The following is a 21,673-nucleotide window of genomic DNA, read 5'->3' as shown; positions in this document are numbered from 1 at the left end:
GCTATTTCAACTGTAACAGAATATGTCCAAGCTATAGAAGCTAAATGTCCCCAGACATTGTTCTCCTTCAGATGGATGCTGCCTTCTCCTGGCTCCCTAAGACACAACAAAATGTAAAGTTAGTTAATAATTACACAACAAGAACAATTTATTAGTTAGGAGGACTAATGGCCACTACAGGAAGAGATCACCAGGTGATAGTGTCGTATGGATTACTGTGAGCCACAAATATTGTGGTTCGAATCCCCACTGCCCCGCGTGCCATGTTGAAGAGCGGTCATGTCGGTCACAGTGGGACATTTGACCAACTTGATTAATTATTTTTATGCCCATTCTGCTGATATGCAGGATGAATAAGCACAGCTGTCTCAAAGCTGTGGTTTCCATTAAGTGCACCTGAATCAAAGCAGTTTTGATCACACCAAAACAATTGTAACTGACTTCCTGTTTGTTTTAGAGTAAAGTCCTCAGAGACTTTAGCTTCAGTGAGTACGTGTATTTAAACCATAGCTGCCCCGCTACCACAAGCGCCCCCCGTCAGCTGTTCGCACGGACATTGCACTTTAGAATGTATATTCATTATCTCAGCATGTACCGAACCATATTCTCATGTAAAACAAGGCTATTGCCGAGCTGCAAAAGGCCTGCAAAAAGTTGACAAGTCACATCAGGAGTCTTAATAAATAGGTTGAGGCGATGTACAAAGTGCAAAACCGAAATAGAGGTGAAAAAAAAAGATCTTCCGCACCTGGAATCGAACCCACATCTCCAGCGCCAGGGGCCGAGTGCTCTGCAGATGAGCTATCTGCTCTGATACAATTTTGTACTTCGAAACGTTCCTCAAATAGGATTGGTGACTCTCCTTCAAATCTACAGGGAATATTCACACTAATAGAGTTATAACTGACTTCCTGTTTGTTTTAGAGCATAGTCCTCAGAGACTCTTTTAAGTCTCTCTGTAATACATTTTCTCAAAAACCACCGTACTTGTAAGTCAAACAGAGTGCCGGCGCCGCTTCGTCGAAAACTTCCAGGGGGCGCAATGGAGGCAATTATTAACTTTTGAACCAAAACTCCACATCAAGTCTGTAAAGACCATCACTAAGGACACTCACAGAGGTTTTCAAGAGTTTTGAAATTTTCCAAGGCTCAGAAGATGTGCGTGAACTTTCATGCGAGGATGGTGTCGTCACGGCAACAAAGTTTGTCCAAAACTCCCAATATTCACGGTGACCTATCATCACAGTACTAAGGTTTATATTCCCAGATTTGAGGGGGATCAGATTAAAGGGCTAGGAAATGGACATCTGACTGTAGAAATTTTGCATTGACCTAGGCCAATAGGTGGCGCTATAGATTTTTGAAAATCCTTTCATGGCAATACTTATAGGCCTACACAAGCATCATGAATTAAAATTTCTAGCCAGAAATATCAATTTTCTCTGGAGTTATACCATTTTACATTTTTGAGAAAAATCGTCAAAAATCGTCCAAACTGCACGCAAGCTCACGGCCAGGTAGTTTTATGAAAACTCTTGATTTTAATAACTTTTGACCCCAAGGGGGTCAGGATCAACTTGCCCGATTTTGAAATCGATCGGAGTTAAACTCTCGGAGGAGTTCGTTCGTTTGTAAAACCAAAATACGGTGGAAATTGCGAAAAAAAGGCCAAAATACAGTAAATCACCATAGCGCCCCCTAATGTTCGATTTTTTTTTAATTCTCAGGGGAAGTTCTAGGACCCAATGTGAACATGTCCTAAAGATTTGGTGGCGATAGGCCTTTTACTTTTAAAGTTATTAGTCTTTCCTTTTTAGGCCACACCCCCTACAACTTGATTGGTCCATCAATTAAAAACGCAATGAGATATCAACAAGCTTTTGATAACTTTTGATGGCATTGAGCCAATGATCATTTTGGTGAAGATTTCGTCAAAATCGGACCAAGCGTCTGGGAGGAGTTCGCAAAAACGTGTTTTTCACAAAATTCAAAATGGCGGCCATAAAACGGTAGGCGCATTTGCATACCATGATTGACTTTTTTGTAGAGCACATCCAAGAGCACCTGTGTGCAAAATTTCAAGTCAATCCGTAAAAGTGGACAAAAATGTCCCCAGAGGCAGCACTTTAGGGGGCGCTAGAGAGCACTTTTTTTCATCGCCAAATTGCGCGACCCCAAGAATATATAAATTTTTCGCACTTCTGAAGCGCACGCAAAAATTCAAGAGTTTTTGAACATGGCAAAGGCCCCAAAAGTGCGATTGAAGTGGTGAAATAATAAGAATTAAAGCTGCAAGCAGCGATGAACGGGCCTTCGCCTATTCTCGCACGTCGGGGTGGGGCGGCGGTCGGCCGGGCTCGCGGGTCAAAAAAGACTAAAGAGACTAAACAAATCACTCTCGGGGCTGCCATTCAAACCCGAATCTGCGGCCTCGCGAACGGAATCCACCGACGCCGGGCTGTTGCCCCGCTGCAAAAGACCTGCGGAGTAATTGTTACGGGTCTCGGGCACGATGACCACAATAAGTATCACAGCAACACTTGTCTCGTTCTCCAGTTTGCGTCTGTATAATTGATTCAACACATATACACATCCAGTGCATTTTTCTTGTCCTGTATATCTTAGATATCATAGATGCAGTCTCATTTAAGGTTAATTCCCAGAAATATCCACCTGTAATTACCTTAGCTGTTATTACGGCCTACTATAGTTCCCATTGACCAACTACATAAGGGATATTTCCACACCATGTTGACTATGATAAACGTATACAACTCTTTTTCACATATGGACATTGCAATTTAGAATGTATATTCATTAACTCAGCATGTACCAAACCATATTGTCATGTAAAAAAACCAAAACATGACCAAACATGACTAAATAAATCACTGCCCTTGCATACTGAACAAATATTGCATTCTGGATTCATTTTAAGTCACATGAGGAGTCTTGTGCATGCCAAGAATCAAACCCTGGTTTACTGCGCCAGGGGCCAACGCTCTGCAGATGACCTATATGGTCCAATACAATTTCACAATCGAAACGTCACTCAAATAGGATTGGTGCCTCTCTTGCAAAAATACAGCGAATTTTAATACTTAAATGACAGCTAAAGGAGAAAATAAAACGCAGTAGGTCACATAAGTTCTGTCGGATGTTCAAGTTGCCCAGAAGGATGAGCGGAGAGCTGTCATCTGGAAGTTGTAACTCTTCCATTCGTTGTAGAAGTAAATAACTTCTTCTCTGGAAGGATAATTTTCCGCTGTGGTCCAGTCAACTTTGCCATGATTGTGACGCCAACCTGTGCCGTGTGCTGGAAGAAAAAAAGAAGGCCAAATTATTACATCGATATGTAATGGAATGCTGTTGTAAGAACACAGGAAGAAGGCTTTTACATTACATGTCATTTAGCTGACGCTTTTATCCAAAGCGACGTACAATAAGTGCATTTCCACATAGAGATACAAACTCAGAAGAACAAGTAACAAGAAAGTACATTTTTCATTAACTAAGCAGTTTCAAAACATGTTAAAGATAAGTGGCATTATAAGTACAATTTAAGTGCTACCATTTGTTAGTGCTACGGTTTGCTAGTGTTTTAGTCAAGGTAGAGTCTAAAAAGGTGTGTCTTGAGTTTTCGACGGAAGATGGAGAGGCTCTCTGCAGTCCTGATGTCATCAGAGAGCTCGTTCCACCATCTGGGAGCCAGGACAGCAAAGAGTCGCGATCTCGTCGAGTGCTTTTCTCTCAGTGAGGGAGGAACAAGCAGCGTGGCAGATGCAGATCGGAGTGTGTGGGTTGGGATGTAGGGTTTAACCATGTCCCGGATGTAGACTGGTCCCGATCCATTCACAGCGTGGTACGTCAGTACCAATGCTTTGAACTGGATGCGGGGAGCCACTAGTAACCAATGAAGAGAACGGAGAAGCGGTGTGGTGTGGGAGTATTTCAGAAGGTTGAAGACCAGTCGAGCTGCTGCATTCTGGATGAGCTGCAGTGGTCGTATGGCGGTAGCAGGGAGACCCGCCAGCAGAGAGTTACAGTAGTCGAGGCGAGAGATGACAAGAGCCTGAATCTGTACCTGCGCCGCCTTCTGAGTGAGAAGGGGTCGTATTCTCCTGATGTTAACGGTGTTCGCCAAAGTTAACAGTCAGGTCCTGAGTGGGCGAGTTTTTTCCAGGGAAGAGAAGTAGTTCAGTCTTGTCGGGGTTGATCTTCAGGTGATGGGCGGACATCCACTGGGAGATGTCAGTCAGACATGCAGAGATCCGTGCCGCCACCTGAGTGTCCGAGTCGGGGAAGGAGAGAATTAGTTGGGTGTCTGTGTTTTACAATTATGCAGACAGAACAAAATATACATAAAGAAATGCTTTCCCACCTCGCTGGAGTTGAAAGCCACGTGTCCAATGTGCCATTCCCATTGATGGTGGCATGACTTTGCACGTGGCATCTGAAAGTATTTGAGCACCAACATGTATTATCAGAATACGATTAGGGCTGTCAACAGATTATAGACAATTAACTAGTTAATCACACATTTTGTAAAACATTTATCTTGATAACAATATTTTTTTCTCTTATATTAACTGTTTACAGTTTAGTAATTTGTTGTTTCAACTCCATAATGAGCTTGACGTGTGTATATTATTTCATTGGAATGAGGGGCATATTAATCATATCATTTAATGTTAGATTCATGCTCATTGTGAAGGAAATAAATATATAACATTGAAAAGCATTGAAGACGCACATTACATTACGTGTCATTTAGCTGACGCTTTTAAACAACAAAGTAGTTAGTTAGCTGCTGCGAGTAGTAGTGTGTAAATAAAGTGATTCAATCGGGCCAAGTTATTTAGGGCACACGGAAACGTAAACAAAGTGGCGCTAATAGCGTGAAGAGGGGTCTTTTATTCCCGTGAAGCTACCGTAGTTAGCTTTACAGGAACAAAATACGTATGCTAGTTGATGTTCTTCAAGCATAGCATAGGCTGCCCTGGGCTGTGCTAAATAGTGCACAGCAGCCACAGCCGGCAGTAAACTCAAATTAGTGTGACAAATCTGCTCTAAAGTGTAGTTATTTAAGTCAATAACCTCAGCAAATAGAGTAATCTGAACCACTTTGTTCGTTAGATCAGCCGGAGACGCGGAAAAAAAGAGATGTTTGTGACGGGACGTCCCTTAAGCAGCTAATAGCACCGAATTAGTGTTAGCATGTTTACAGTATCCCCGCTATTTAAGTGGGTAAGACTGAAGAACGCACAAGGAAAAAGTCATCACTCACCTACCAAAGCGTTTCCACTTGGTTTAGTCCGTTTGGATTTAAGCATAGGTGTGTAGCTAGCAGTTTAAAATATAAAATACGGACTTGATACGAGCTGCAGCTGTTCAACGCCGGGGCTTCAATGGCGACCTCTCGCGATAACAGCATTAACTCACGCGACACTACGAGCCGCCCTCTACTCTGCGCATGTCCGTCAACAAAGACTGCTGGGTAATTGAGTTCTTTAACGTAACAGTTCCCCGTAACATCTAGTAAAATCCCAAAACGTGTTTGCATCTCCACCCGTATGTTGCAGAATACGTCTATTTAAATCCAGATGTAAATATATTGAACTGTCCGTGTTATTTGTCCAGGTTAGATGTGTCGTTACTCGCAAACAGCTGGCCGGTCCGCCAGCTGAGTGCCTCAGTCTGCTGTTTCATTCTGTTCATGTGCCACGGAGCAGCTTCTGTCCTTAAACTGAAACGATTTTCACAAACCTGCTCTTAAGTGTAGTTATTTAAGTCAAACACATCAGCAAGGAGCGTAAACTGAATCATTTTGTTCGTTAGATCAGACGACACGCGTTTAAAAAGAGGAGGAAAAAAAAATAATTTCGTCGGGAGTCGATCCCACGACCATAGCATCGGGGGGCCAACACCTTACTCACTGAGCTATTCTTTCAGATGGATTTGAGAATTCGAAAACTCAATCAAATAGGATTGGTCACTCTCCGCCAAAAATACAGGTAATATTCACACTAAAAAAATTATAACTGCCTTCCTGTTTGTTTTAGAGAAAATTCCTCAGAGACTTTTTTAAGTCTCCCTTTAATACATTTGGTAAAAAATCAGAGGACTTGTCGGTCAAACAGGGTGCGGGCGGGGCTTCGTCAAAATCTTCCAGGGGGCGCAATGGAGGCAATTTTTCACTTTTGATCCAAAACTGCACATCAGGTCTGTAAAGGTCATCACGTAGAATACTCACAGAGGTTTTCAAGAGTTTTGGAGTGTGCCGAGGCTCAGAAGATGTGCTTGAACTTTCATGCGGAGATAGCGTCGTCACAGCAACAAAGTTGGTCCAAAACTCCCAATTCTCACTGTGAGCCATCGTCACAGTCTTACGTCTTATATTCCCAGATTTGAAGTTGATCAGATTAAAGGGCTAGGAAATGGACATGTAAATGTACAAACTTTGCATTGACCTAAGCCAATAGGTGGCGCTATACTTTTTCGAAAATCACTGCATGGCATTACTTAAAGGCCTACACAAGCATCATGAATATACATTTATAGCCAGAAATATCAATGTTCCTTGGAGTTATACCATTTTACATTTTTGAGAAAAATCGTCAAAAATCGTCCAAACTGCACGCAAGCTCACGGCCAGGTAGTTTTATGAAAACTCTTGATTTTAATAACTTTTGACCCCAAGGGGGTCAGGATCAACTGGCCCGATTTTGAAATCGATCGGATTTAAACTCTCGGAGGAGTTCGTTCGTTTGTAAAACCAAAATACGGTGGAAATTGCGAAAAAAAGGCCAAAATACAGTAAATCACCATAGCGCCCCCTAATGTTCGATTTTTTTTTAATTCTCAGGGGAAGTTCTACAACCCAATGTGAACATGTCCTAAAGATTTGGTGGCGACAGGCCTTTTACTTTTTAAGTTATTGGTCTTTCCTTTTTAGGCCACACCCCCGACAAATTGATTGGTCCATCAATTAAAAACCCAATGAGATATCAACAAGCTTTTAATAACTTTTGATGGCATTGAGCCACTGATCATTTTGGTGAAGATTTCGTCAAAATCGGACCAAGCGTCTGGGAGGAGTTCGCAAAAACGTGTTTTTCACAAAATTCAAAATGGCGGCCATAAAACGGTAGGCGCATTTGCATACCATGATTGACTTTTTTGTAGAGCACATCCAAGAGCACCTGTGTGCAAAATTTCAAGTCAATCCGTAAAAGTGGACAAAAATGTCCCCAGAGGCAGCACTTTAGGGGGCGCTAGAGAGCACTTTTTTTCATCGCCAAATTGCGCGACCCCAAGAATATATAAATTTTTCGCACTTCTGAAGCGCACGCAAAAATTCAAGAGTTTTTGAACATGGCAAAGGCCCCAAAAGTGCGATTGAAGTGGTGAAATAATAAGAATAATAAGAAGAATTCTTGCAATTTCAATAGGGCTTTCGCCCGACTTTCAGTCGGCTCAGGCCCTAATTAAAGCTGCAAGCAGCGATGAACGGGCCTTCGCCCCCTTGCACGTCGGGGTGGGGCGGCGGTCGGCCGGGCGTGCGGGTCAAAAAGAGACTAAGGAGACAAAATAAATCACTCTCGGGGCCGGCATTCAAACCTGACTCTGTGGTCTCATGAACGGAATCCACCAAGACAAGGCTACTGCCGAGCTGCAAAAGGCCTGCAAAAAGTTGACAAGTCACATCAGGAGTCTTAATAAATAGGTTGAGGCGATGTACAAAGTGCAAAACCGAAATAGAGGTGAAAAAAAATGATCTTCCGCACCTGGAATCGAACCCGCATCTCCAGCGCCGGGGGCCGAGTGCTCTACAGATGTGCTATCTGCTCTGATACAATGTAGTAATTCGAAACGTCCCTCAAATAGGATTGGTGACTCTCTTGCAAAATTACAGGGAATGTTCACACTAAAAAAAATTATAGCTGACTTCCTGTTTGTTTTAGAGCATAGTCGTCAGAGACTTTTGCTTCAGTGAGCAGAGCAGAGACAGTTTATGGAGATCGCAGAGTAAACGTGTTTGCATCTCCACCAGTATGTGGCAGAATACGAGTATTTAAACCATAGATGTAATTATATTAAAGTGTCTGTTAGCTGCCCCGCTACCACAAGCGCCCCACGTCAGCTGTTCGCATTAACTCAGCATGTACCGAACCATATTCTCATGTAAAAAAACTAAACATGACAAATTAAATCACTGCTCCTGCATACTGAACAAATATTACATCCTGGATTCATTAAATACCTTTTAAGTCACATCAGGAGTCTTATTAAATAAGTTGTGGCGATGTACAAAGTGCAAAACCGAAATAGAGGTGAAAATAAAAAGATCTGCCGTGCTGGGAATCGAACCCACATCTCCAGCGCTGAGGGCCGAGCGCTCTGCAGATGAGCTATCTGCTCTGATACAATTTAGTGGTTTGAAACGTCCTTCAAATAGGATTGGTGACTCTCTTGCAATACTACAGGGAATATTCACACTAATATGGTTATAACTGACTTCCTGTTTGTTTTAGAGCATATTCGTCAGAGACTTTATTTGAAGTCTCCCTTTAATACAATTGTTAAAAAAATCACCACAATTGTAGGTCAAACATGGTGCCGGCGCCGCTTCGTCGAAAACTTCCAGGGGGCGCAATGGAGGGAATTTTTAACTTTTGATCCAAAACTCTACATTGGGTCTGTAAAGGTCATCACCTAGGACACTCAGTGAGCTTTCAAAGAGTTTTGGAGTTTGCCAAGGCTCAGAAGATGTGCTCGAACTTTCATGCGAGGATGGTGTCATCACGGCAACAAAGTTTGTCCAAAACTCACAATATTCACAGTGACATACCATCACAGTCTTAAGGCTTATATTCCCAGATTTGAAGTGGATCAGCATAAAGGGCTAGGAAATGGACATCTGACTGTAGAAATGTTGCATTGACATAGGCCAATAGGTGGCGCTATACTTTTTCGAAAATCCTTTCAAGGCAATACTTATAGGCCTACACAAGCATCATGAATTAAAATTTCTAGCCAGAAATATCAATGTTCCTCGGAGTTATACCATTTTACATATTTGAGGAAAATCGTCAAAAATCGTCCAAACTGCACGCAAGCTCACGGCCAGGTAGTTTTATGAAAACTCTTGATTTTAATAACTTTTGACCCCAAGGGGGTCAGGATCAACTTGCCCGATTTTGAAATCGATCGGATTTAAACTCTTGGAGGAGTTCGTTCGTTTGTAAAACCAAAATACGTTGGAAATTGCGAAAAAAAGGCCAAAATACAGTAAATCACCATAGCGCCCCCTAATGTTCGATTTTTTTAAAATTCTCAGGGGAAGTCCTAGGACCCAATGTGAACATGTCCTAAAGATTTGGTGGCAACAGGCCTTTTACTTTTAAAGTTATTGGTCTTTCCTTTTCAGGCCACACCCCCTACAACTTGATTGGTCCATCAATTAAAAACGCAATGAGATATCAACAAGCTTTTAATAACTTTTGATGGCATTGAGCCAATGATCATTTTGCTGAAGATTTCGTGAAAATCAGACCAAGCGTCTGGGAGGAGTTCGCAAAAACGTGTTTTTCACAAAATTCAAAATGGCGGACATAAAACGGTAGGCGCATTTGCATACCATGATTGACTTTTTTGAAGAGCCCATCCAAGAGCACCTGTGTGCAAAATTTCAAGTCAATCCGTAAAAGTGGACAAAAATGTCCCCAGAGGCAGCACTTTAGGGGGCGCTAGAGAGCACTTTTTTTCATCCCCAAATTGCGCGACCCCAAGAATATATAAATTTTTCGCACTTCTGAAGCGCATGCAAAAATTCAAGAGTTTTTGAACATGGCAAAGGCCCCAAAAGTGCGATTGAAGTGGTGAAATAATAAGAATAATAAGAAGAATTCTTGCAATTTCAATAGGGCTTTCGCCCGACTTTCAGTCGGCTCAGGCCCTAATTAAAGCTGCAAGCAGCGATGAACGGGCCTTCGCCTCTCCTCGCACGTCGGGGTGGCAGCGGTCGGCCGGACTCACGGGTCAAAAAGAGACTAAAGAGACTAAATAAATCACTCTTGGAGCTGGCATTCAAACCTGAGTCTTTGGTCTCATGAACAGAATCCACCAAGACAAGGCTATTGCCGAGCTGCAAAAAGTTGACAAGTCACATCAGGAGTCTTAATAAATAGGTTGAGGCGATGTACAAAGTGCAAAACCGAAATAGAGGTGAAAAAAAAAGATCTTCCGCACCTGGAATCGAACCCGCATCTCCAGCGCCGGGGGCTGAGTGCTCTACAGATGTGCTATCTGCTCTGATACAATGTAATAATTCGAAACGTCCCTCAAATAGGATTGGTGACTCTCTTGCAAAATTACAGGGAATGTTCACACTAAAAAAAATTATAGCTGACTTCCTGTTTGTTTTAGAGCATAGTCGTCAGAGACTTTTGCTTCAGTGAGCAGAGCAGAGACAGTTTATGGAGATCGCAGAGTAAACGTGTTTGCATCTCCACCAGTATGTGGCAGAATACGAGTATTTAAACCATAGATGTAATTATATTAAAGTGTCTGTTAGCTGCCCCGCTACCACAAGCGCCCCACGTCAGCTGTTCGCATTAACTCAGCATGTACCGAACCATATTCTCATGTAAAAAAACTAAACATGACAAATTAAATCACTGCTCCTGCATACTGAACAAATATTACATCCTGGATTCATTAAATACATTTTAAGTCACATCAGGAGTCTTATTAAATAAGTTGTGGCGATGTACAAAGTGCAAAACCGAAATAGAGGTGAAAATAAAAAGATCTGCCGTGCTGGGAATCGAACCCACATCTCCAGCGCTGGGGGCCGAGCGCTCTGCAGATGAGCTATCTGCTCTGATACAATTTAGTTGTTTGAAACGTCCTTCAAATAGGATTGGTGACTCTCTTGCAATACTACAGGGAATATTCACACTAATATGGTTATAACTGACTTCCTGTTTGTTTTAGAGCATAGTCGTCAGAGACTTTATTTGAAGTCTCCCTTTAATACAATTGTTAAAAAAATCACCACAATTGTAGGTCAAACATGGTGCCGGCGCCGCTTCGTCGAAAACTTCCAGGGGGCGCAATGGAGGGATTTCTTAGCATTTCATCCAAAACTCTACATCAGGTCTGTAAAGGTCATCACCTAGGACACTCAATGAGCTTTCCAAGAGTTTTGGAGTTTGCCAAGGCTCAGAAGATGTGCTTGAACTTTCATGCGAAGATGACGTCGTCACAGCAACAAAGTTGGTCCAAAACTCCCAATTCTCACTGTGAGCCATCGTCACAGTCTTACGTATTATATTCCCAGATTTGAAGTTGATCAGATTAAAGGGCTAGGAAATGGACATGTAAATGTAGAAACTTTGCATTGACGTAAGCCAATAGGTGGCGCTATACTTTTTCGAAAATCACTGCATGGCATTACTTAAAGGCCTACACAAGCATCATGAATATACATTTCTAGCCAGAAATATCAATGTTCCTTGGAGTTATACCATTTTACATTTTTGAGAAAAATCGTCAAAAATCGTCCAAACTGCACGCAAGCTCACGGCCAGGTAGTTTTATGAAAACTCTTGATTTTAATAACTTTTGACCCCAAGGGGGTCAGGATCAACTTGCCCGATTTTGAAATCGATCGGATTTAAACTCTCGGAGGAGTTCGTTCGTTTGTAAAACCAAAATACGGTGGAAATTGCGAAAAAAAGGCCAAAATACAGTAAATCACCATAGCGCCCCCTAATGTTCGATTTTTTTTTAATTCTCAGGGGAAGTTCTAGGACCCAATGTGAACATGTCCTAAAGATTTGGTGGCGACAGGCCTTTTACTTTTTAAGTTATTGGTCTTTCCTTTTTAGGCCACACCCCCGACAAATTGATTGGTCCATCAATTAAAAACCCAATGAGATATCAACAAGCTTTTAATAACTTTTGATGGCATTGAGCCAATGATCATTTTGGTGAAGATTTCGTCAAAATCGGACCAAGCGTCTGGGAGGAGTTCGCAAAAACGTGTTTTTCACAAAATTCAAAATGGCGGCCATAAAACGGTAGGCGCATTTGCATACCATGATTGACTTTTTTGTAGAGCACATCCAAGAGCACCTGTGTGCAAAATTTCAAGTCAATCCGTAAAAGTGGACAAAAATGTCCCCAGAGGCAGCACTTTAGGGGGCGCTAGAGAGCACTTTTTTTCATCGCCAAATTGCGCGACCCCAAGAATATATAAATTTTTCGCACTTCTGAAGCGCACGCAAAAATTCAAGAGTTTTTGAACATGGCAAAGGCCCCAAAAGTGCGATTGAAGTGGTGAAATAATAAGAATAATAAGAAGAATTCTTGCAATTTCAATAGGGCTTTCGCCCGACTTTCAGTCGGCTCAGGCCCTAATAATAATTAAAGCTGCAAGCAGCGATGAACGGGCCTTCGCCTATTCTCGCACGTCGGGGTGGGGCGGCGGTCGGCCGGGCTCGCGGGTCAAAAAAGACTAAAGAGACTAAACAAATCATTCTCGGGGCTGCCATTCAAACCCGAATCTGCGGCCTCGCGAACGGAATCCACCGACGCCGGGCTGTTGCCCCGCTGCAAAAGACCTGCGGAGTAATTGTTACGGGTCTCGGGCACGATGACCACAATAAGTATCACAGCAACACTTGTCTCGTTCTCCAGTTTGCGTCTGTATAATTGATTCAACACATATACACATCCAGTGCATTTTTCTTGTCCTGTATATCTTAGATATCATAAATGCAGTCTCATTTAAGGTTAATTCACAGAAATATCCACCTGTAATTACCTTAGCTGTTATTACGGCCTACTATAGTTCCCATTGACCAACTACATAAGGGATATTTCCACACCATGTTGACTATGATAAACGTATACAACTCTTATTCACATATGGACATTGCACTTTAGAATGTATATTCATTAACTCAGCATGTACCAAACCATATTGTCATGTAAAAAAACCAAAACATGACCAAACATGACTGAATAAATCACTGCCCTTGCATACTGAACAAATATTGCATTCTGGATTCATTTTAAGTCACATGAGGAGTCTTGTGCATGCCAAGAATCAAACCCTGGTTTACTGCGCCAGGGGCCAACGCTCTGCAGATGACCTATATGGTCCAATACAATTTCACATTCGAAACGTCACTCAAATCGGATTGGTGCCTCTCTTGCAAAAATACAGCGAATTTTAATACTTAAATGACAGCTAAAGGAGAAAATAAAACGCAGTAGGTCACATAAGTTCTGTCGGATGTTCAAGTTGCCCAGAAGGATGAGCGGCGAGCTGTCATCTGGAAGTTGTAACTCTTCCATTCGTTGTAGAAGTAAATAACTTCTTCTCTGGAAGGATAATTTTCCGCTGTGGTCCAGTCAACTTTGCCATGATTGTGACGCCAACCTGTGCCGTGTGCTGGAAGAAAAAAAGAAGGCCAAATTATTACATCGATATGTAATGGAATGCTGTTGTAAGAACACAGGAAGAAGGCTTTTACATTACATGTCATTTAGCTGACGCTTTTATCCAAAGCGACGTACAATAAGTGCATTTCCACATAGAGATACAAACTCAGAAGAACAAGTAACAAGAAAGTACATTTTTCATTAACTAAGCAGTTTCAAAACATGTTAAAGATAAGTGGCATTATAAGTACAATTTAAGTGCTACCATTTGTTAGTGCTACGGTTTGCTAGTGTTTTAGTCAAGGTAGAGTCTAAAAAGGTGTGTCTTGAGTTTTCGACGGAAGATGGAGAGGCTCTCTGCAGTCCTGATGTCATCAGAGAGCTCGTTCCACCATCTGGGAGCCAGGACAGCAAAGAGTCGCGATCTCGTCGAGTGCTTTTCTCTCAGTGAGGGAGGAACAAGCAGCGTGGCAGATGCAGATCGGAGTGTGTGGGTTGGGATGTAGGGTTTAACCATGTCCCGGATGTAGACTGGTCCCGATCCATTCACAGCGTGGTACGTCAGTACCAATGCTTTGAACTGGATGCGGGGAGCCACTAGTAACCAATGAAGAGAACGGAGAAGCGGTGTGGTGTGGGAGTATTTCAGAAGGTTGAAGACCAGTCGAGCTGCTGCATTCTGGATGAGCTGCAGTGGTCGTATGGCGGTAGCAGGGAGACCCGCCAGCAGAGAGTTACAGTAGTCGAGGCGAGAGATGACAAGAGCCTGAATCTGTACCTGCGCCGCCTTCTGAGTGAGAAGGGGTCGTATTCTCCTGATGTTAACGGTGTTCGCCAAAGTTAACAGTCAGGTCCTGAGTGGGCGAGTTTTTTCCAGGGAAGAGAAGTAGTTCAGTCTTGTCGGGGTTGATCTTCAGGTGATGGGCGGACATCCACTGGGAGATGTCAGTCAGACATGCAGAGATCCGTGCCGCCACCTGAGTGTCCGAGTCGGGGAAGGAGAGAATTAGTTGGGTGTCTGTGTTTTACAATTATGCAGACAGAACAAAATATACATAAAGAAATGCTTTCCCACCTCGCTGGAGTTGAAAGCCACGTGTCCAATGTGCCATTCCCATTGATGGTGGCATGACTTTGCACGTGGCATCTGAAAGTATTTGAGCACCAACATGTATTATCAGAATACGATTAGGGCTGTCAACAGATTATAGACAATTAACTAGTTAATCACACATTTTGTAAAACATTTATCTTGATAACAATATTTTTTTCTCTTATATTAACTGTTTACAGTTTAGTAATTTGTTGTTTCAACTCCATAATGAGCTTGACGTGTGTATATTATTTCATTGGAATGAGGGGCATATTAATCATATCATTTAATGTTAGATTCATGCTCATTGTGAAGGAAATAAATATATAACATTGAAAAGCATTGAAGACGCACATTACATTACGTGTCATTTAGCTGACGCTTTTAAACAACAAAGTAGTTAGTTAGCTGCTGCGAGTAGTAGTGTGTAAATAAAGTGATTCAATCGGGCCAAGTTATTTAGGGCACACGGAAACGTAAACAAAGTGGCGCTAATAGCGTGAAGAGGGGTCTTTTATTCCCGTGAAGCTACCGTAGTTAGCTTTACAGGAACAAAATACGTATGCTAGTTGATGTTCTTCAAGCATAGCATAGGCTGCCCTGGGCTGTGCTAAATAGTGCACAGCAGCCACAGGCGGCAGTAAACTCAAATTAGTGTGACAAATCTGCTCTAAAGTGTAGTTATTTAAGTCAATAACCTCAGCAAATAGAGTAATCTGAACCACTTTGTTCGTTAGATCAGCCGGAGACGCGGAAAAAAAGAGATGTTTGTGACGGGACGTCCCTTAAGCAGCTAATAGCACCGAATTAGTGTTAGCATGTTTACAGTATCCCCGCTATTTAAGTGGGTAAGACTGAAGAACGCACAAGGAAAAAGTCATCACTCACCTACCAAAGCGTTTCCACTTGGTTTAGTCCGTTTGGATTTAAGCATAGGTGTGTAGCTAGCAGTTTAAAATATAAAATACGGACTTGATACGAGCTGCAGCTGTTCAACGCCGGGGCTTCAATGGCGACCTCTCGCGATAACAGCATTAACTCACGCGACACTACGAGCCGCCCTCTACTCTGCGCATGTCCGTCAACAAAGACTGCTGGGTAATTGAGTTCTTTAACGTAACAGTTCCCCGTAACATCTAGTAAAATCCCAAAACGTGTTTGCATCTCCACCCGTATGTGGCAGAATACGTGTATTTAAATTCAGATGTAAATATATTGAACTGTCCGTGTTATTTTTCTAGGTTAGATGTGTCAAACTCGCGACACGCTGGCGAACGGCTGCACCGTCCAGACCGTACCGGGCTGCAACGCCAGCTCCACACATACGGCAGCTGTGCCCAGCAGCCGTATGTGGCTGAAACGAGTGTGACACAGCTGCTCTAACGTGTACAGTTATTTAATAACCTCAGCAAGGAGAGTAAACTGAATCATTTTGTCCGTTAGATCAGCCGGACACACGTTTAAAAAAAGAAGAAAAAAAAAAAAAGTATGATTTCGTCGGGAGTCGATCTCACGACCATTGCATCGGGGGGCCAACACCTTACTCACTGAGCTATTCTTCCAGATGGATGTGAGAATTCGAAAAGTCACTGAAATAGGATTGGTCACTCTCCGCCAAAAATTGAGGTAATATTCACACTAAAAAAATTATAACTGCCTTCCTGTTTGTTTTAGAGAAAATTCCTCAGAGACTTTTTTAAGTCTCCCTTTAATACATTTGGTAAAAAATCAGCGGACTTGTCGGTCAAACAGGGTGCGGGCGGGGCTTCGTCAAAATCTTCCAGGGGGCGCAATGGAGGCAATTTTTCACTTTTGATCCAAAACTGCACATCAGGTCTGTAAAGGTCATCACGTAGGATACTCACAGAGGTTTTCAAGAGTTTTGGAGTGTGCCGAGGCTCAGAAGATGTGCTTGAACTTTCATGCAAAGATGACGTCGTCACAGCAACAAAGTTGGTCCAAAACTCCCAATTCTCACTGTGAGCCATCGTCACCGTCTTACGTCTTATATTCCCAGATTTGAAGTTGATCACATTAAAGGGCTAGGAAATGGACATGTAAATGTAGAAACTTTGCATTGACCTAAGCCAATAGGTGGCGCTATACTTTTTCGAAAATCACTGCATGGCATTACTTAAAGGCCTACACAAGCATCATGAATATACATTTATAGCCAGAAATATCAATGTTCCTTGGAGTTATACCATTTTACATTTTTGAGAAAAATCGTCAAAAATCGTCCAAACTGCACGCAAGCTCACGGCCAGGTAGTTTTATGAAAACTCTTGATTTTAATAACTTTTGACCCCAAGGGGGTCAGGATCAACTTGCCCGATTTTGAAATCGATCGGATTTAAACTCTCGGAGGAGTTCGTTCGTTTGTAAAACCAAAATACGGTGGAAATTGCGAAAAAAAGGCCAAAATACAGTAAATCACCATAGCGCCCCCTAATGTTCGATTTTTTTTTAATTCTCAGGGGAAGTTCTAGGACCCAATGTGAACATGTCCTAAAGATTTGGTGGCGACAGGCCTTTTACTTTTTAAGTTATTGGTCTTTCCTTTTTAGGCCACACCCCCGACAAATTGATTGGTCCATCAATTAAAAACCCAATGAGATATCAACAAGCTTTTAATAACTTTTGATGGCATTGAGCCAATGATCATTTTGGTGAAGATTTCGTCAAAATCGGACCAAGCGTCTGGGAGGAGTTCGCAAAAATGTGTTTTTCACAAAATTCAAAATGGCGGACATAAAACGGTAGGCGCATTTGCATACCATGATTGACTTTTTTGTAGAGCACATCCAAGAGCACCTGTGTGCAAAATTTCAAGTCAATCCGTAAAAGTGGACAAAAATGTCCCCAGAGGCAGCACTTTAGGGGGCGCTAGAGAGCACTTTTTTTCATCGCCAAATTGCGCGACCCCAAGAATATATAAATTTTTCGCACTTCTGAAGCGCACGCAAAAATTCAAGAGTTTTTGAACATGGCAAAGGCCCCAAAAGTGCGATTGAAGTGGTGAAATAATAAGAATAATTAAAGCTGCAAGCAGCGATGAACGGGCCTTCGCCTATTCTCGCACGTCGGGGTGGGGCGGCGGTCGGCCGGGCTCGCGGGTCAAAAAAGACTAAAGAGACTAAACAAATCACTCTCGGGGCTGCCATTCAAACCTGAATCTGCGGCCTCGCGAACGGAATCCACCGACGCCGGGCTGTTGCCCCGCTGCAAAAGACCTGCGGAGTAATTGTTACGGGTCTCGGGCACGATGACCACAATAAGTATCACAGCAACACTTGTCTCGTTCTCCAGTTTGCGTCTGTATAATTGATTCAACACATATACACATCCAGTGCATTTTTCTTGTCCTGTATATCTTAGATATCATAGATGCAGTCTCAATCAAGGTTAATTCCCAGAAATATCCACCTGTAATTACCTTAGCTGTTATTTCTGCCTACTATAGTTCCTATTGACCAACTACATAAGGGATATTTCCACACCATGTTGACTATGATAAACGTATACAACTCTTATTCACATATGGACGTTGCACTTTAGAATGTGTATTGATTAACTCGGCATGTACCAAACCATATTGACAAGTAAAAAAAACAAAATATGACTAAACATGACTGAATAAATCACCGCCCAAAACATGTTAAAGATAAGTGGCATTATAAGTACAATTTAAGTGCTACCATTTGTTAGTGCTACGGTTTGCTAGTGTTTTAGTCAAGGTAGAGTCTAAAAAGGTGTGTCTTGAGTTTTCGACGGAAGATGTAGAGGCTCTCTGCGGTCCTGATGTCATCAGAGAGCTCATTCCACCATCTGGGAGCAGGACAGCAAAGAGTCGCCATCTCGTCGAGTGCTTTTCTCTCAGTGAGGGAGGAACAAGCAGCTTGCCAGATGCAGATCGGAGTGCGTGGGTTGGGATGCAGGGTTTCACCATGTCCCGGATGTAGACTGGTCCCGATCCATTCACAGCGTGGTCCGTCAGTACCAATGCTTTGAACTGCATGCGGGCAGCCACTCGTATCCAAAGAAGAGAGCGGAGAAGTGGTGTGGGAGTATTTTGGAAGGTTGAAGACCAGTCGAGCTGCTGCATTCTGGATGAGCTGCAGTGGTCGAATGGCGGCAGCAGGGAGACCTGCCAGCAGAGAGTTACAGTAGTATTTGGTGTATTATCAGAATACGATTAGGGCTGTCAACAGATTATAGACAATTAACTAGTTAATCACACATTTTGAAAAACATTTATCTTGATTACAATATTTTTTTCTCTTATATTAACTGTTTACAGTTTAGTAATTTGTTGTTTCAACTCCATAATGAGCTTGACGTGTGTATATTATTTCATTGGAATGAGGGGCATATGAATCATATCATTTAATGTTAGATTCATGCTCATTGTGAAGGAAATGAATATATAACATATTGAAAAGCATTGAAGACGCACATTACATTACGTGTCATTTAGCTGACGCTTTTAAACAACAAAGTAGTTAGTTAGCTGCTGCGAGCACGGTTCTACTCAGTGTGTAAATAAAGTGATTCAATCGGGCCAAGTTATTTAGGGCACACGGAAACGTAAACAAAGTGGCGTTAATAGCGTGAAGAGGTGTCTTTTGACGCTGTAAAGCTACCGTAGTTAGCTTAGCTAAAAGACGTATGCTGGGTAAGACTGGAGAACGCACAAGGAAAACGTAATCACTCACCGTCAAAGGCGTTTCCACTTCGTTGAGTACATGTGCACGTAAGCCTCGGTGTGTAGTTAGCAAGCTGGCTGACTGGCTGGCCCGTCCGGCAATCGCTAGCTCCTCTCTCTAGCCCAGTTAGCTGTCCGTGCCGTCGAGCAGATATAACTAGACCTTAAACAAAACGTACCTCACTGGCTGCACACATCCAAGAGGGAATGAGAACACTTTACTTCAGGAACTATTACTACTGTGAAAGCTACCTTAAAATGATGATCCCGTTGCTGAGTTTTACCGTAAATTAGGACTTCACACACATGGTGGATCTGTGACATGTGTACGCGTAAAACATGTCCCCCCCGAAACTAACCACGTAAAATTAGTTCCTACCCAAAAAACGAAACAAATATGTCTGTGCACAAACCACACAACAAATAAACAAGTTCATGAAGATATGATACAAACGACACGAATTACATTCACCTCACCAAGGAAAGTAAACTAAATCCCTTTGTTCGTTAGTTCAGCTGAACACGCAGTTAAAAAGAAGAAGAAAAAAAACACTATGGCTCTAACGGGAAGCGAACCCGGATCAAAATATTGAAAGTCCTGTGTCTAACCAACGGAGCTACGTGTCGAGCCGTGATTACGAAATCGAAAAGTGACCTAAAAAAAGAAGATTCACACACATTGCGTCAGGTCAGGGAGGTCGATCTGTGGAGACAATATTTTGAAGCATTGTTCAATAAACACAATTTAAGTCACATCAGGAGTCTAATTAATTATGTTGGGGCGATGTACAAAGTGCAAGAACTGAATAAAGACCAGTCCGCCACCCGACTGCAAACGCCAGCTCACTGACGTCTCCCAGCAGCTCCACATACGGCAGCTGTGCCAGCCGTATGTGGCTGAAACGAGTGTGACACAGCTGCTCTAACGTGTACAGTTATTTAACCTCAGCAAGGAGAGTTACCTGAATCATTTTGTCCGTTAGATCAGCCGGACACGCGTTTAAAAAAAGAAGTAACAAAAAAAAAAGTATGATTTCGTCGGGACTCGATCTCACGACCATAGGATCGGGGGGCGGTCTCTTACCAGGAGAGCTAAACCCTCTGATGGCTTTGAGAATTCGAAAACTCACTCAAATAGGATTGGTCACTCTCCGCCAAAAATTCAGGTAATATTCACACTAAAAAAATTATAACTGCCTTCCTGTTTGTTTTAGAGAAAATTCCTCAGAGACTTTTTTAAGTCTCCCTTTAATACATTTGGTAAAAAATCAGCGGACTTGTCGGTCAAACAGGGTGCGGGCGGCGCTTCGTCAAATTCTTCCAGGGGGCGCAATGGAGGCAATTTTTCACTTTTGATCCAAAACTGCACATCAGGTCTGTAAAGGTCATCACGTAGAATACTCACAGAGGTTTTCAAGAGTTTTGGAGTGTGCCGAGGCTCAGAAGATGTGCTTGAACTTTCATGCGGAGATAGCGTCGTCACAGCCACAAAGTTGGTCCAAAACTCCCAATTCTCACTGTGAGCCATCGTCACAGTCTTACGTCTTATATTCCCAGATTTGAAGTTGATCAGATTAAAGGGCTAGGAAATGGACATGTAAATGTACAAACTTTGCATTGACCTAAGCCAATAGGTGGCGCTATACTTTTTCGAAAATCACTGCATGGCATTACTTAAAGGCCTACACAAGCATCATGAATATACATTTATAGCCAGAAATATCAATGTTCCTTGGAGTTATACCATTTTACATTTTGGAAAAAAATCTTCCAAAATTGTCCAAACTGCACGCAAGCTCACGCCCAGGTAGTTTTATGAAAACTCTTGATTTTAATAACTTTTGACCCCAAGGGGGTCAGGATCAACTGGCCCGATTTTGAAATCGATCGGATTTAAACTCTCGGAGGAGTTCGTTCGTTTGTAAAACCAAAATACGGTGGAAATTGCGAAAAAAAGGCCAAAATACAGTAAATCACCATAGCGCCCCCTAATGTTCGATTTTTTTTTAATTCTCAGGGGAAGTTCTACAACCCAATGTGAACATGTCCTAAAGATTTGGTGGCGACAGGCCTTTTACTTTTTAAGTTATTGGTCTTTCCTTTTTAGGCCACACCCCCGACAACTTGATTGGTCCATCAATTAAAAACTAAATGAGATATCAACAAGCTTTTGATAACTTTTGATGGCATTGAGCCAATGATCATTTTGGTGAAGATTTCGTCAAAATCGGACCAAGCGTCTGGGAGGAGTTCGCAAAAACGTGTTTTTCACAAAATTCAAAATGGCGGCCATAAAACGGTAGGCGCATTTGCATACCATGATTGACTTTTTTGTAGAGCACATCCAAGAGCACCTGTGTGCAAAATTTCAAGTCAATCCGTAAAAGTGGACAAAAATGTCCCCAGAGGCAGCACTTTAG

This window comes from Pungitius pungitius, chromosome 16, assembly GCF_949316345.1.
Source record: "Pungitius pungitius chromosome 16, fPunPun2.1, whole genome shotgun sequence".
Taxonomy (NCBI): domain Eukaryota; kingdom Metazoa; phylum Chordata; class Actinopteri; order Perciformes; family Gasterosteidae; genus Pungitius; species Pungitius pungitius.
Note: the sequence above shows the minus strand (reverse complement) of the source record.